Source organism: Plectropomus leopardus, chromosome 20, assembly GCF_008729295.1.
Source record: "Plectropomus leopardus isolate mb chromosome 20, YSFRI_Pleo_2.0, whole genome shotgun sequence".
Taxonomy (NCBI): domain Eukaryota; kingdom Metazoa; phylum Chordata; class Actinopteri; order Perciformes; family Serranidae; genus Plectropomus; species Plectropomus leopardus.
The window spans coordinates 3,489,071-3,503,135 of NC_056482.1; the positions used below are offsets into that span (position 1 = coordinate 3,489,071).

General features: G+C 39.5%; 1 protein-coding gene across 1 annotated transcript in view; it reads left to right on the forward strand.

Moving 5' to 3' along the window:
- The first annotated feature begins 10,413 nt into the window (after positions 1-10,413).
- Positions 10,414-14,065, forward strand: part of LOC121959920 (synaptic vesicle glycoprotein 2C-like) — a 57,454-nt gene continuing 53,802 nt past the window's right edge. Inside the window, exon 1 of the mRNA XM_042509467.1 lies at positions 10,414-10,430. The gene's annotated coding sequence lies outside the window, so the exon portion shown is untranslated. The remainder of the gene's footprint in view (positions 10,431-14,065) is intronic.

Genomic DNA, 14,065 nt, shown 5'->3' on the forward strand with positions numbered 1-14,065 from the left:
TTATGCAACAGGTGCCACAACAACTCATGTGGCAGCTGGCAGTCTGTGAGAGCCAATCAGAAACCACTGCGGTGTGTTATCCAGAGTCATTCTGCACACTGAAACATTGCAGTGACATACACTACAAAAATCCAAGAAGGAGCTCCGCCTCCAAACAAAACTCCCCCTGGCAGCCAGTCAATCAGCGTGAGTCTAGTGTAGCAGTTCCTGGTATAGAGGGCATTCAGGGCTCCTGCAGTCTGGTTCTCATTCTCATAGACAGTAACACTTTACAATAAGGGTACATTAATTACCGTTAGTAATTTTTTTTTTAAAAAATGAGTATAGTATATACTATATGGAATAGGCTATAAACATAATTTCAACAATAACAAGGACACATTAATTAACATCATGAATACTGTTAGGAAGTGATTACTTGAGACATTAGTTAACTGTTAGTTAATGGTTATTACTCCATCAATGGATGTTATTTAATGTGCACTTGTTATTGTTGTTCATATTAATAAAGTATTAAGTACTGTGTGGAATAAAACATAAATTGGTTTTATCACCACTAACAAATTACTGCTTAACACATCAATTAACTGTTAGCCACTACTTATTATCACATTAACTAATATTAATTAGTGTACACTTGTTATTGTTGTCCATGTTAATGGACAGTTATTAAAGTATTCAAATATTATGGAATAAAACCTTAATTAACACCAACACCACTAATAAATGGCTACTTGACACATCAGTTAATGGTCAGTTAATGGTTAGTAATGTGTCCTTTGTATCTTTGTAACCATTAATAGACTGGTTATATACTATAAAATAACGTATGAATTAACACTTTAACAAACATGAACTCCATTAGTTAATGATTACTTGACACATTAGTTAACTGTTAGTTAATGGTTATTATTACATTCACTTATGGTAATTAATGTATACTTATTGTTTACCAGGCAGTTTTAGGTAACAGACAGTTGGAGTACTAACAGACTTGAATAGACATTACAACATCAGTACAAAGGCTAAATAACTATTAGTACTGTACATAAATGTTTTTTGGATTAATGATCAAAGATACAAACCTGTGGACATAAAAGACAACAGATGTAGCCTATAACTAGCTCTTTTAAAATGCACGGCCTTGTGTGACAGTCTTTGAGTTGTCATCACTGCCTCAACATGCCATGATGACCTACAGCTCTACTCATCACTGAAATGCAACACACATCGGAGTGTCCCCAAGTGTCCCATCATACCCTGTAGCACAAAGTAAACTGTAAAACTGACAAGTTGATCTTACTTAAAAAAACAAATTAACCGATTGCCTTAGAAAAGGTAAGTAAATTAACTTTTAGTCTTAAGTCATGCCTAACTTTTAGAATAGATTTTAGGGCTCTTTCTTTGTTAGTTTTAAAAGCTCTTAATGGTTTGGGACCAACCTACATTTCAGTCTGTTGTTCTATAATCCCTAACGAGCTCTCAGATCTTCTTCTGCTGGGTTTTTAAATACACACAAGGAAATAGGCAGCGCAGGTTTTGTTAACTATGCTCCAAAATTTTGGAATACCGTTCCAAAAGCTATAACTGAAGCAGACACTGTAAACATTTTTAAACGGCAGCTGATATTTTTATTGTGGCTTTTAATTTATGTAATTCTTGTATGAATTGTTTTATATCAATTCTCTTATTACAATTTTTACTGGTCTCTATATTTTCTACGTTCACTATCTGTTTATCTCTGACTGTATTTTGATTGTCTAATCTTGTCTTTTTGCCACTGTGTTTTTTTTGGGGGGTTTTTTTGTTAAGCACTTTGAACTGCATCCCTTATCTTAAATGTGCTCTATACATAAAGATATAAAAACAAAGTTTATTATTACTTTTTATCTAGTTGCTGAGTTTACATAAAATTAGTTGGTTGTACTTAATTTTGTTTTTTTAAGTTGTTGCAACTTAAATGTGAAAGAGAAAATAACGTTCTTTCCAAGTGTTAGCAAATATTCCAAGTTAGTCTGGTTAACTGAACACTTGTGTTCAATGTATGAAATGTTTTATACAGACAGAAGTAGCTGAATGAGTCAATCTGTAATGCCTATGTGATAAAATTGCTGTTTCAGGAGTATAGAGGCGTGTGGGAAACAGGTCAGTGTCCTGATGAGCCAACAAGCATTAACCTGAAATGATGTGTTAAGAATCTGTCAGTGCATTGGGTTTGGATGTTTTGATCATATCACATTGCTGGTATGTTGCCCTTTATTCCCTGCACATGTGGTGTTAATTATATTAGCCAAACAGCAGGGCTGTTGTGCACTCACATTACACAAGCGTCTCAACAACATCAGAACTGGGCATGAGCACAGCCTCATTAATTTCAAGTAGGGTGGCCATGCCATCAGCTGTTGTTGATGGCATTGTGAAAGTTCAAAAACCTGCAAGGCGTTAGTGATTCAGAGAAAATGTTTGGAGAATGTAATGCAGTTTTTTATTAATTGTACCTATTACACCCTGCTCTTTTACAGTGCCTACATGTCAACATGTTTCTATAATGTCTACCATGTGTTCTTTTTGTGTTTATACTATATCATTCTGGGATGAAGAGTATTTTTCTGTATCACATGATTTCCCAATTGTGGTCAAATCTTTAATTTTTGTCCACATGGTTCACATGAATGTTTACCTGAAGACGTTGATGGTTAAAATATTGCATAATGAATTTTTTTTGGAGTGTGTGATATTCAGTTTGCAAAGTGCTTCTCTTCATACTTTTTTCTTGCACCTGAGGTTGGATGAGAACACTATAAACCCTTCTGCCTTTCTAGTGTTCCTCCAAATAAAGTGTTTCTGCACATCATTATTTATGACACATGAGGTCCAGCTGAAGTCTAATAATACTTGTAAACAACTATTTCTTCACCACCAACAGAGATGATAAATAAAGTCGCACGGCTCATGGAGGAGCAGCATGACTCAGCATGATAAACTGTTAGGATTTTTCACAGACTTTATATAAATATAGACAAAGCGTCTCCACTTACCCCCTTTACATAGTTATTAAGTTTCCACCCATACATCAGTCCAGCCAATCATGAGCATTATTGAGTGTGAGCACACTGATTGACATGCGCAGCTGTCAGTCATGACGTCAAATCCCCCTTTTTTTAACATCAAATTACTAGTTAGAACCAAACTTATCAGAAAAATTAACACTTAAACAAACATCAGCATGATAACTACCTAAAACAACCAGATCTGAGTCTTGAGTCCTGTCTTTGCATTAACATGGAGGGGGTGTGGTTTATGCACTGTACTGCAGTCAGCATCTATCTTTATTAACAGTCTTGGGGAAATTCCAAACCGTTCTCATTCCGAACTTGTCAAATACAGCTGCTTTGACTATTGACTATTGGTATTGGCGTACGATCCAGACACCAAAAGCCACCATTTGCATCTGACTGATATGCCCTTGGACGGCATCAGTTGAGAACTCAGCCAGTGACGTTATTATTATACACCACCGGACAGCACCTGCTGCGTCAACTTGATACACGAACGGGCGGTGTCACATGATAATCCAGCCAGGTGGGAACCTTTCGCATGCACATGATATGCCACAGAACAACATCAGATTGAAATGATAACTGTAACAATGTATAAGGAGTGTGAAGGCGCCTGTAGGGCAGGTGAGAGGAGCAGTGGATGGTCCAACAACTACACGATACCATGTGCCTCGTTCTCGTAATCCTTACCATTCTTGCCATCATATGCATTTGTTGACATTGGTGACCATGTGCTTTTGTTACCTATACATGCAGCGCAATCCCAGCATGTGTTTGTGTTGACATCAAGGTAGCAATCCAGGAACGTCAACATTAAATGCAAAAAGGATACTCAAAGAGTAACGTGTACATGGAATTCTGCAAAGTGGCAACATGGGATGTTTTGGATATCCCCGGTTGTGTCTTTGTGGGACTGACTCAAGATGAAATCACTAAAACTATCGGAATGACCTGTTAGTCCACGTGGCTTCAGGTTTACAAAGTCTTGGTTTATCTCTTAACGCTGGTCAGACAAGAACCACGAGGCAAGTGTGGATCGTTTATGTCTTTGTCCCGGACAGGAGAACCAAACTACAGATGTGAGATGAGCAAATAAAACTTACTGAACTTGTTTGATTGAAGCTGTTACTGATTGAGTGCTGTTACTGCTGCTTGTCATGGGTCAGTTTTCTGTTGGGCCACTCAGCAGCAGGAGATCCCTTCACCTGTAACAGGATCCTCAGGTCACCCTGCTGATGATAACAGAAAATTGCAGCAGGTCAACTGAGCTGCAGACCAGTCGGCTCTCTACCAGGCTTAACTACTATTTATACAACAACCATTCTGAATCAATCTGCAAGAACCCACTGTGAGAACACTTTCATATTCTCAGGCGTTTATACATCTTAAAAGACACAAATAAATAAATATATATGAATATATTTACGATGGAATATACAGATATATTGACATTTTTGTTTGGGACGATTGCTGCCAGCACCAGTTTTAGTCAACTGCTGATTCTGAATATTCTTACCCGCCATCTTTCACCAAGCAAGAACCAGCTTAATTGGCTTGACTCATCGTAAAACACCCTCCACTCAAACTTGATAGAAACAAAATAAACTTACCAAACCCATTTTGGTTAAGCTACATTATGCAGAATTTTCCAAAAAGGCAATGTACATACTCATACGGAAGTAATCCATTTTCAGTCACTAGATACCATCATATCATCAGAAACCCTTCTCTCTGCCTTTATTTTCCTATTTCTTCTGAATTTGCTATGTTCGTAGCATTCTTGGGCACAGTGCAGAGGTAAGGTGGGGACTTCATAAAACTGGCTGTTCTCACAAACTTTTCTTTTTTTTTCCTACAAAAAGTAATGCACCCAAATTTGTATACATCCCGTATATTCCCGCCATTAAATTCCGGCAAAATTGGCAAAAACCATGCCTGCATTGAACTAATGTAACAATGTAACTAACACTTTACCCTGTGCACTCCCACTTATAAATGCATACTCACTGTACAAAGTTGCTAATACCATTGATCATTTAAATGACATGAGTAGGGTAACATTAAGCTCTCAAACTAATGAGTGTGACACACTTTACGGTCCACCTGATGTGTGTTACCACTGTGTCACCACAGCAACTAACAAAAATCACCATTTTCTTTTGTCCTCGTTAAATAAACACAGCAAACAGATCAACATCCTTTCTATCTATTCTGTTTCTATGATAAAACTTCACTGACTGCATCTGTAGAAAGACATTTACTATTCAGGTTTTCCTAGTCACTTCAATACATTCAGAGTTGTCGTAGAGCAGAATCTAGTGGACATTAGAGGAACTGTTAACAAGCATACTTGACACTCAGCCGGGGATGAGTCTTTAGCCTGACCAGAGGGAAAATAAAATGTATTCTGTGATATGTGTGTAGTTGCATTTATTTCTCAATTCCATCCTACCTCTTATTTATCCACTGTATGTGTCTCATTATTTTACCATCATTCTCTTCCCCTCTGTATTTTCCATCTTCCTAAGTCAGATTTAGATTCATTCTTTATTGTCCTCTTTGAGAAATTTGAAATTTGTCTTCACAGTCTGTACACATTCACAACAATTGCAGACATTACAAAGAAACACAAGACATTACAAAGAAACACAAGGGAAGGAACAGTCTTTTTTTCCCTTTTTTTCTTTTTCTCTATGTTTCACCTTTCGTCCACTCTTGTTCCTCTGTAACCTCCTTATAGTCTGACCATATCTCTTCTCTGTCCCTTCTCTCCCAATTCCCTCACATATCTTTCCATCTATAATTTTTTCTCAAACTTCACCTGTCTCTTTACTCCTCTCCATATATCTCATGCTCCTCCACACTCACAGGCATGTTTCAAGCTCTCAGAGTAACCTGATATAAATCGGAATCAGATTCCGTTCTAATTAAGTAACCTAAACAGAGAGCAGAGTGGAATATGAACTGCTGCAGTCTGCTCATCCGTCAACACTGAACCAGCTGGATTAACACACAAACCAAACTTAATCCTTCATGTACGAATACACTCAATGTTATTTGCTTGTTTATATACTTATACCTGTAAAGAGCTTTGAATTGCCAAGTGTCTGAAGTTTGCTCTATAAATAAAATTTCCTTGCCTATCCGAACTGTTCTCAACCTCATGACCACAATATCCTCTGTCTCTGAAAAGGTTACACACACCAATAGCTGGGTTTCCATTAACCCTCAAATTGTGAAAATTGAAATTTAAAATATAAAATATACCTAATGGAAACACATCAATTAAAAAAAAAACTTCTATTTATTGCAAAAAAAGTTTTTACGCTCACATGAAGTGGTATTTTAGTCAATTCAACGAAGCCATATTTCGCAAAATTGCAATGAAAACACTTTTTTGGCTTTTCTAGGTCACATGATGCTATGGCCATGTGCTTGTCAGTAGTGGCTCCCTCATGATGCAGCAGGAGCTACACGAGGTGTTACTGCATTGCATAATTCTTAAAAGTTCAGCAGATCATCCAAAAGTTTTGAATCCACAATTCCTCTGTGAAATCAAAAATCCCTCGAATGTAGCCGCTCCCATGTGTAAGGGGCTTGCCTATACATTATCGCAGTGGCTAGTGTAGTGGCTGCAATAGAAATAAACTCACTAATGTAAGGGGGCGGCCGTGGCTCAGAAGTAGAGTGGGTGTTGTTCATTCAGGCAACATGTCGAAGTATCTTTTGGCAAGATACTGAGCCCCAAATTGCTCCCGATGCTGCCATCAGAGTGTAAGTGCGTGTGAATGGTTACTGAATAGCAGGTGGCACCATGTACAGTAGCCTCAGCCACCAGTGTGTGAATGTGTGTGTGAATGGGTGAATTATATAAAGGTGCAGTCAATTTAACATCATGCTTCTTGGAATGTTAGCGCCAGAGGAGAAGTTGCATAACATCACTCTGTCAGTCGTGTTTTATCAACACGTTTTTTGCAAATCTATTTGCATATTGAAACACTTTCCCCATGTATCATTCATGACTATGCAGGGGGATTGGCTTTGTGTACCAACGGCAGACATCCACAAACTTTCAGTCTTTTTCAAGGAAGGTTATTGGATCATATTCCAGACACATCAAGGAGGCTTCAGAGGGCAAGCTTCATGTGAGTATGCCTTGGTTGAAGCACCCCAAGGTGCCAGCAGATGATGATGGCCACCCACGCACTGGGCCATCTCAGTGTTGCTATGAGTGATGTTTTCCACCGGGGCAACAGCAAAGATGAAAGGGATATTCTTAGAAAGATAGAGCGTATGCCTGAGCTTGCTGGTGGCGTCAACAGCCAGTGTGTGGGGCAACTGTTTCAGGGATGAGGCAAAATAATTACTTATTGAACATGACAGTGCCCTCAATCCACATACCTGTGCAAAGAAATATACTACACCACAACAATGTGGCAAGGAACAACAAACCTAAGGAATGATACAGCAAGAGTTTCCAGCAGATGCAATGTATTGGAATTGAAAAGCTATGGAAGGATAATGTTGGGTATGCTGTTCCATTGTGTTATTTTTTCCATATTATATTTTTTTCTTTTTTTCTCCAGTTAATATAGATAAAATAATTTAACATTAATTCAACAGCTTCTCCCCCACAAGCTGTGATGTCCACGGTGTCATCTAACCACAGTGGAGACAGCGAGGAGTGAAATGCATTATTAAACATGCATTAATCAAATTGATGATGAAGCTTTTGAGTAATTATAATTATTAGATTATTAGTATTATTACTATTACACTTGGTACATTGAACCCAGATTCTGTAATTTCAGTCTCTGTGCGTCCATCTGTTGACCAGAGCTGGAATGTAACTAAGTACATTTACTCAAGTACTGTACTTAAATACAAGGAACTTTAATGTTATATTTTAATCTCATGCCACTTTCCATTTCTACTCAACTACACTTCAGAGGGAAGTATTGTACTTTAGTATTGTAATACTTGAATTACATGAATTAAGATTTTTGTGCATTGACCAAAAATGAAAAGTGCGACTAAAACGATTAGTTAATCAAAGTTGACAGAAATGTCCACAATATGCAATATGCATGAGAGCTACATTAACAATATCACCATTTCTTGACCCCACATCTTGACAATTCACATGAAGGAGAAACCTACACAGGAACAAAAATGTTCTTGTACAGCTGGGTAAGTCAATATATAATTTAATTTTAAGCTAACATTGAGTTAGCTTTCATTATTTACGTTTTAGCCCATTACTAGCTAAACTAAATTATCCCTTTATCTCTATCCAGGGATAATTATCCTTATAGGAACAAACAAAGGTGTTTTTATTGATCTGTGATGGATTCAGCTGTTCATGTGGTCTTCCACACTGTTTTATACATATCCAACATCTCTCTTCTGGGGTCTTTGGCTTTGGGAAGGCGAAAAATTCGACACTCCCCCCCTAAATTTTTTGGTTATTAGCTGTCACCCTTGTAAGTCCGTAAACACACCGCTTCGGCATATTGGCTTCTGCTGAAAGCTTGACAGGCCTCCCGCACAGTTAAGTGGACAGTGGCCATCCTAGGAAGAAGCTTCATGAAAGGTCGATTCAAGCGTCCTGATGATCTAGCACATTGGCTCAGCTTGTCTCACCAAGTCCTGGTTGTTAACTTTCTGTCACTATTCCCTTTCATTTCTACTCTTGTGCTTCGTGTTTTATTTATGTTGTCTTGTTTCAGGTGTCCTTACTTCCTGCCCTCCTGTGTTTCCCGCCTGTGTGATTACCTGCCCCGCCCTAATGTGCTGCATCTGTGTCTGGTTGTCTCCCCTCCCCTAGAGAATGTGTTCTCCTCCTCTCTTTACCAGCTTGTCCCGTCCTTTGTGTTAGTGGTCCAGAAGTTCCTCATGTTTTTTCTAGTGAACCTTCACAGTTGTGACCAGATTGAATTTTGACCTTACCTTTTGCCCAGTGGATTTTTGTACTTTTGCCAGAGTGGACTGATTTTCCCTGTGTCAACCTTAGCCCATTAAAAGACTGTTAAGCTGATTTCCCCTGAGTCAAACCTGTAGGCATTTCTTGGATCTATTGCCACGTTCTATTGTACTTGGAACTCAGGGAAAGGACGACTTCTGGCTCTGAAGAGTGCACTGGAGCAGCCATTCAAGTTGGAATTCCAAATGGGAGACTTTGGCACGATCCATGTTGACTGAGTCGCTTGTATTGATGTCACAGCAATATGGCAGGGCGCACAGTTAATGGTAAGCAGAATTACCTGTTCGTCAGTGTTTACTTGTATGTAGTGTTTGTGTTGTAAAACCTATAACAACTTGAGGCTTCTCCATTTCATTTCAGTTTATTTGTGTTTGATAGAAATCTTTGCGAGCATGTAGTAGCCTACAAGCCTACTCCTCCCCTCTCTATTAACTAGCTACATCAGTGAATTTACATGTAGCCAACTGTAAGATACACATACACTTACAACATATGCCGTTTCTCGTCACTGATGGTGCTTTGGTAGCTCATGAAGGTCCCCAGTAGATGCTCCTCAGATGATTTTCCTGCTGGCATCCATGTTATCCCGAACAGATGCACTGGAACACATTTAGATGGGAAGTCAGAATAACCAACACCTAGAATTAGCAACTAATGACTTGCAATTGAACGCAGCATTGCCTCTGTGTTTGCATTTAAATACTTTGCAGGATGTTGTTTGAGGTCTTTTGCAATCATATAATTTGGTTTTTAATTGTGATTATCAAATTAAATTGATAGCAGATTATTTGCTTCCAATAAATTGGACCTTGGCTGTGTAGGACCTAAAATCTTTATTTTATTGCGATTATTACATTAAGTTGATAACACAATATTTGCTCCCACTGAGCTGGACCCTGCAGCCTGCTGGAGTTGCTCCTCCAGTGGTTTTTAAGTTAACGCTGCAGATCCAGCAACAGTCCGTCATCCCTCGGTAAACTTCTTCCCAGGAGCCACATCTCATCTTCCACTCCTCTTTGTTCTCCTCCTCCTCCTCCTCTCAAACTCAGCAGTGTGTGATGCTGCCAGCCCTCCTGCATCACGGAGCCTCCGCCACATGCCGCTCTGCTGTGTTACACCGGGAAATACTCACTGTTGTTCGTAGGATACAGGCCTACAATCGATTCCAGTCTGCTTCCTCCCTCCCTGCCTCCTCCCTCCATCGCACTCACGCTTCCCACCTCCCCTCAGCCTCTCAGCATCTCTCGTCTCCCTCGGACTGCAGCAGAGAAACCGCTGCATCGGAGAAGAAACAAGAAATCTGGTTGCGATGTTTTCTATCTCTGCTGCTGTGTAGAGGGGGGCAGACCGGGGAAGGGGAGACTCGTCGTAACATGCATCTGCTCCTTGTGAGTATTTCTTTTCTTTTTAAAAAGATGTGCCAAACTGTAACTTCATCTCCCTGCGCACTCCTCGGTGGGGGAACACGGCGATCGTATCTTTATCCGCCTTTTTTTTGCATCATTTAATATGCAAAATGGAAAGACAGGATGCATCTGATTATTAAAAAATACATGTTTTCGGCAATAAAATTTGCTTATAATAAAGCGCACGATTGACAGAAAAGTTGGGCAACTTTTTGAGAGTTTTTCAGCATAAACATAATTAAAAATATCAACCCATAGGCTACATGTTAATTTGATCAAAATATTTACACTACATAATAGCATAATTATTTTTAATTAAGTGTTATAAAGGAAAGTTTTTTTTTAAATATGAAACGCAGCCAAAAAGAACCTTGCGCACAATGTATTCACTGATGTAATGACTTGGCAGATCTAAGGTGTGTGATGATGATGATGATGATGATGATGATGATGGTGGTGGTGGTGGTAGTGTGTTGCACTCCTAACGCGCTGGATGGTGGTGAAAAAAGATGAGTTGGTACACACGCACGGCGGAGGCAACCCCCGAGCTTTCCCTGTCCGCCGAGCGCGCACATGCAGGCAGAGGGAATCTGCAGTGAGCTGCGCAGAGGAAGAGAGAGAGACAGAGAGAGAGATCCATCCATTAGTCAGTGCTCGATGCAGTGTGAGGACAGTCGTCTAACTGTACAGCGTACTGTGCCGCTACCTCGCAGGGCCACGATTGATTTCTAGGCAGCAGGACAGCCCCGAAATCTAATTATGGGACGCGACTTGCGTCAAAAGACTCCGCCGTGATTGATGCTCCTTCCTGTACGTGCTCTGTGGGCTGCGCTCAGCCGTGGAGGAGCTGCCGTGTCGAGTAGCAGTGGAAACAAAGAGGAGGAAAGTGACAAATGAGTTTTGCATAAAGCTGTCCCACGAAGCTGAATGGGAAGTTTGATTGGATCAAACATGCAGGAATAGAACCAGGTGTTTTTTTCCCTCTCTGACCGCAGAAAGGTTCAATAGATATTTGTCAAACACCCAAGTCAGTAAATGAGTGTTTGCCTTTGGCCCGTTTGTTCAGCAGATGACAATGCAGGCAGCCTTTTATTCTGTTTAACCATTTATTATTGATTGTTATCTCGGCTCCATCTGAGAACAAAAGAAGGTTTGGCTTGTCTGCACAGCATGTGATGATGAGGATGCAATATGTCAGCCAATCAAAAAAAAAAGAGGAGAGAAAGGGAACATCATCAAGCCATTTAAATGTGCAGCAGCATCTTGGAAATCCCTACTCTGTATGTTGCACTTCATGACTCCCCAACTGTCGATTAAGTAGGATTCAGGTTTCCGTTAATACATATCAGCCAAAGTGAGGATGTTCGTTCAGAAAATGAGTTCTGAGTTTAGTTGAAATTTTCTAAATCTAACTGGTGCATTGTTTTGTTTTTCTTTTTGACGATTAAACACAAACCATAAAGCATTCAGCCCTGCACTAATTAGATAAAAATGTGCCTTACTTTTTGTCTGAACACACCGAAAGGGGCGCTGCTACCGGGGCTATCTGTGTCCCCTGTTTACAGTCTTTATGCTATGCTAAGCTAACCAGCTGCAGACTGTAGCTTCATATTTACAGTACAGACATGAAAAAGAATAATTCTCTCATATCACTGTGGGGAAGAAAGCAAATAAGCGTGTTTCTCAAAATGTTGAGCTATCCCTTTAGTTCTGGGAAAAAAAATGCTTATTTATAATGGAGGTTCAATTGAGGATAAACTAATAATGGCAACATTTCCATCTCACTAAAAACAAACGCACATGCACACACACACACACATGCACACAAACTTTCCATCAAATCACAGTTTGGGCATCCACACAGGGACCCCCACAGCAGCTGGCCAAACTCCAGCAGTTGGTAAACCCTCAGCCATCATTCTATACAAGCAATCAGGCAGCTGTGTGTGTGTGTGTGTGTGTGTGTGTGTATTGTGTGTGTATGTACGTGCATCAGGAGGAGAACCCAAATTAAGTGTTGTGTTGCTTGATAGTTCCCTCTGCAGCCGTGCATTTGTGAATGTATGTGAATTGATGCGTTTCTGTTCTGGGTCTGTGCTGAGCGGATCTCTGAGCTCGGAGGCATGATGCTGCTGTATAATGCAGTGTGTGTTCATTACTTTAATCTAAACCCCCACTCCACTGCTCCCCTGGCAGCCATGCTGCTTCAGTGGCCTCCCGAGGCTCCGTGTTTAAAGTGCATCTTCATCAGCATGTTTCTCCTTTTTTTGGTGGGGAAGCGATGCAATACATCTTTAATGCCTCAAAGTTCTTTTTGGGATGTTTGGAGTCTGATCGAGGGTTTCATCAAATTAATTATAAGCTGAGTTTTCCGACAAATTCTCCAGACCTGCAGTCAGTTGTAAAAAGATGTCACTCTCTGTCACTTGTTCTCCAGCAGTGAATTTAGCCCTTCAAGCTTTGCTCTTGAGCTCACAGATGTCTGCAGTCAACTCAGGATAAAAAATGCAATCTTTCCGCAGATTGTTTGACGTTTTCCAACACTCTTAACATTGATAAGCTTTACTTCCTAAATTGTACGTGCTGTATATCACATCCACTGCTCCATTTTGCCGCAGTGGACACATGGGTCTCAGATTGGGATTGTTTCAGGTGGTAAAATCTACAAAGTCTATGCTGAATGCTTAAAAAATTGCATTCTATTAGAACTTTTTAAGAAAGCTATAGCTGGTAGTCTGTGCAGCAGCTCTCACTTAAGCCTCCTGCAGACTGAGATTTTTGCAAATTTTCTCAGATTTGCAGTGCTGCTACACTCTGCAACATCAGCCCAGTAAACTTTGGAACAACATCAAGTTTGATGTATAGAGACTGTACGATGACATCACCTGCTGAATTGCAGGCTATGGCATATGTCTATCGACGTCAGTACACAAGAACAAAATGTCGTCAGCATGCGTCATCAGCTGTAGTTTTAAGAGTAAAATGTAATTTTGAAAAAACAAATCAAGCTCTCACTAAAGTGGCATTTGTGTGTCAGAAAAAGTTTGAAGAAGAGGGGGAGAATGTGTACACGGTCACATGAATGCAGCTTAAGTAGCATAAAGCTACATTCATTTAAAATGACTATTAGGCAAAGTTGAACTATAGTGTTATCATGATGTGTTCAAATGTAATCTGTTAAAATGTAGTTTTTGGTGAAAAAACCTGAACAGCTGCTTGAAATAGAAATGTGTTAATGTTTGCACAGAAAGATGAAGAAGATATTAGAGTGGGGGTTCTGATATTTAGAGTAAAAATGCTTTTGAGGCAGTTTTTTTTACCCTTTGAAACCTGGAACAGCAGCATTCTTGCTGCTTTCAAATGCCTTTCAGAAACATTTAAACCTTTGAAACTTTTGCAGATTGATTTGATTGCTTTTGAAACTGTGGCTAAAAAGGCACTGAGCAACTTGATAAGAGTTTTCCCACAAATGCCAAGAAGTTTATAATATATATATATATGTATAATCATCAACCATTTAATCTATATGTTCATATTCTGCTTTTTGTTCGTTTTTTTGTTTTGTTACCTTTTTTACCTTTTTCTTGTCTTTTTGTTCCAAATTTCGGGATATTTTT